Consider the following 3501-nt stretch of genomic DNA (forward strand, 5'->3'; position numbering starts at 1 on the left):
TGCTTTTAGGTGCTCATGATTAGCACGTGTCATTAATAGAAGGAAAAAGTAGGTCTGGAAGCAATTTTGCGATTGTAACATGTAGCTGCTTGCAAAATTGTTTGGCAAGAGCAGCTGCTGAAACAGTGCAAACTGTAGGTGGCACCAGTCGTATAAAATTTTGGGTAGCAGCTAGGGAAAAAAGCTGCATGTTTTCACAGATTTCAGCTAGCTTGCCGTGATCGTATAGTGGTTAGTACTCTGCGTTGTGGCCGCAGCAACCTCGGTTCGAATCCGAGTCACGGCAGGAAAGGATGCATCTTTTGAAGATCTGTAACTACAGATTACTTATCAAAAATAGCCTGTTAATGTTGTCTCATAATAATATGAGAAATAATTAGAAGATCTGTAGCCTTCACAGGAGATTTTGCTAAGCCAGTATGTGATTTGTTCAGTTATCCTGTAGCAAGTATATTTTTTTTATTTTGATGTTTATGGATATTGTGATACTCTGGCATAGTAAGCATGCGATTTTTATTTAAAAAATTTATTTATAGCTTCTTCAGATCTATACTGAGCAGTAAAATTGTTTTTGAATACAATCTTTGGCAGTATACATACTTAAATACGTGTGTGCATGTGTGTGTGTATAAATGCACATACATATACATATGAATATGTGTATATATATATATATATATGTACACTAATAAAGCTATCAGCCTGAATTGCTTGGAAATATGACAGTGCTAGATGTGGAAATCCTTCTTAAGCAGGCATCAACTGCAGTTAACAAAAGTATTTTCCTGGCTGACAGACAAGAAGAACCAGGAAACCCTTTGTTTCTGTGACAGAAGCTGTATGTAATTTAACTGTCCTGCATCATGAAGCTCCGATAAGCTCAGATTCTTGTAATGAAGACATCTGAAATTATCATTTCAATTTTATAGATTACATTGAGTAATTAATGTCAGTTTGTGTAATGGATGATAAGTTAACAATAAAATTGTTAAATTTCAGTATGTAACAACTAGATTGATAAAAGCTCATTATCATGAAGTTTGCCTGATTATTTGGAAGCCACTGTATGGAGTTTCTGGGTTTTTGTTTTTGTTTTGTTTTGTTTTAATAAGTATAATGAGTTAATTCAAGAACAAGCAGTATTTTGCTTTCACTGTGGCATTTGCTGTGGCATCAGTCCTATCTGAAATGAGTTAGGTCTTGATCAGACTCACACAGATTCATCTTCATACAGTGGGATCCACTTTTCACAGAGGTGCTTTTCCCTCTAGAACAAGGCCGAAACTTCGTTTGCCCTTTTACCTGGTGAGAAAATGAAGTAAAACTTTCTTTGCGCCGTTCCCAGGAAAACATAAGCCTTGCAGTCATGGGCTCTTGAGTGAAGCAGTTGAGATCTTACCCCTGAGGGCTGCAGACTTAGGCATCCCAGTGCTACTGTGGTGGACTGGCTAACTCCTGACATCCTTGGACAGCCTTCAGATTGAAGGCTCTTTCTCTTCTATTGCTTATAAATAACTGTCTATTTCTTCTTGATTGGAAAGTCCTCCTCTGCCTCAGTGTCTAAATGTCACTCAGCCTTTTAGGACAATATCAGAGCTATTGCCTCTTGCCTTCTTGATCCAAATGGTAAGACAGACATGACTGATTTCCCTTTGAAGGCAATTAAAAACCATGTTCTAGGCTAAAAGAGAGGAAACTGATCTTTCATGCTCTGTCCCTGCTGCAATTTCTCAGCAATGGCACCTACTGCTTTAGATTTTATAAACTCCTTCGCTGAGTATCAAAACAACACTTCACAGGTACATATATTTTTTAGGCATCCTAATGACTAAAGTCCTAGAACTAAAGTCCAAAAACTGTCGTGCCAGGAACTGATCTGCTCCTGCGTTATCCTGAGGATGCCCAAACTCTCAAGGTTCTCTCCTGCCTCGACTTCAAAGCTCCCTGCACCCTATTTATATATCTTCCTATCTGGTGCTTATCTGGAGCTAAAGATTGGAAAGATATTACCGTATTACAAGTTACTGTAACATTGATGATTCTGACAAGTTTTGATAGGACATTAAGCAAACTAAAAATGATGTTCTTTTTAAACATAAGTTACCTTAAAAAAAAGGAAAAAGAAAAAGTGACCATTCTGTTTTCTTTGTTTGCTTTTTCATATAGGATACTGATAACATGAAGTTCAATGCTGGAACTATAAACTGACATCAGTAATACTGTAGGCAGATAAGCAGCTCTTTCTTACCAACTCCCCTTGCAATTATTTGTACTTTCCCCATAAGAGAATCAAAACCAAAACCCAACTGAATATTGGAATATAAATATAATAAGGTAGGTGGTTCCTCGTATACTGTTTCCTGAGCAAATATTTATGACTTTTCCTAACTCATTAGGGAAAAAGAAAAAATATAGGAAAAAAACAGTTTCCAAGAAGACTAGGATTGCAGAATAGGAAACTCAAGACAGGCTATCCTGGAGCCAATTTTCAATCTTGAATTGCACCAAGAATTGCCAATATTTTTATGAAATATATGCCTCTTCATTTTTAGAAGGCATATCCAGATAACTTTTTCTTCAGTTGGAAACTATGATTTACTTGTTGAAAATATTAGCAAGGATCTGATTTTACATAAATCTTTTATTGAAGCTCTAAAGCACTGGAAGCATGGAAAGTTTTGCCTAAGAACACTTGACAGCCAGAGGGAAGAGTTTGCTTTTTCATCCTTCTCTGCCTTTAAGAAGAAAGCTAATCTGGTGGGAACTTAAGAAGAATAATATTTTTAAAATGAGACAGGAAGAGAGAGCGGTTGGGTCTCCCAGCAGTTCTTCTGTGTCCTTTTCTGCCTGCAATTGTTCTTACACATGACACATTTTGTGAAGAATGTAAAATCTTTAACACGTAGACCTTTGCCATTCTTCAGATCCCTAACCTGCCTAATTCACATCTTGGCACCGAAATTAATAGAATGCACCCATCAGTGGTTCTTGAGAGCAAAGATTTATTTCTTATTGTTGTTCTTTAACGTTAGTTTTTTGATTAAGGTTAAAACTGCAAATTTTTTAAAGTTATGGAGAAAAACATCTACTGGTCTTTCTCCAAGAGACAGCTGAACAGAAAGACAACTCAAAAGATGAATGTTAATATAGCTTTCTTTTCTTCTTCCTTAAGTTTTCATGAACACAGCAGTTGTCTATATCCTGCCTGACATTCATATCACGTGTTCAGCAGGGTAGAAAGCAGTGGCTGTTTTGAATCTGAGGTCATCAAATCAAATTAATTCTGTTTTTCATTCCCTTTGCAGGACTGCAGTTTGTATTAGATATTTTATTGGCCCCCTCTGAAAAGCTTTCAAGGGGCCCTGGTCAAGAAGACTCTTTGAAAGCAGATCTTCTGTGGTAAAGAGAACACCTGAAAGCCTAAATAGCTGCTTGTGCTGTAGCAAAGAATGCCAGAAATTCATTTCACAGGTGGGATGATTTTACCCCTGGAAATTCAGC

The 3501-nt window shown here is 37.0% G+C and overlaps 1 non-coding gene across 1 annotated transcript; it reads left to right on the top strand.

Annotated features, from left to right (window-relative positions):
• The first annotated feature begins 214 nt into the window (after positions 1-214).
• Positions 215-286, top strand: TRNAH-GUG (transfer RNA histidin (anticodon GUG)). The gene has a single exon. It is a non-coding gene; the product is annotated as a tRNA-His (tRNA).
• Positions 287-3501: the final 3215 nt, after the last annotated feature.

This window comes from Tinamus guttatus, unplaced genomic scaffold (genome assembly GCF_059628265.1).
Source record: "Tinamus guttatus ecotype Peru unplaced genomic scaffold, ASM5962826v1 Tinamus_guttatus_pri_ptg000622l, whole genome shotgun sequence".
Taxonomy (NCBI): Eukaryota; Metazoa; Chordata; class Aves; order Tinamiformes; family Tinamidae; genus Tinamus; species Tinamus guttatus.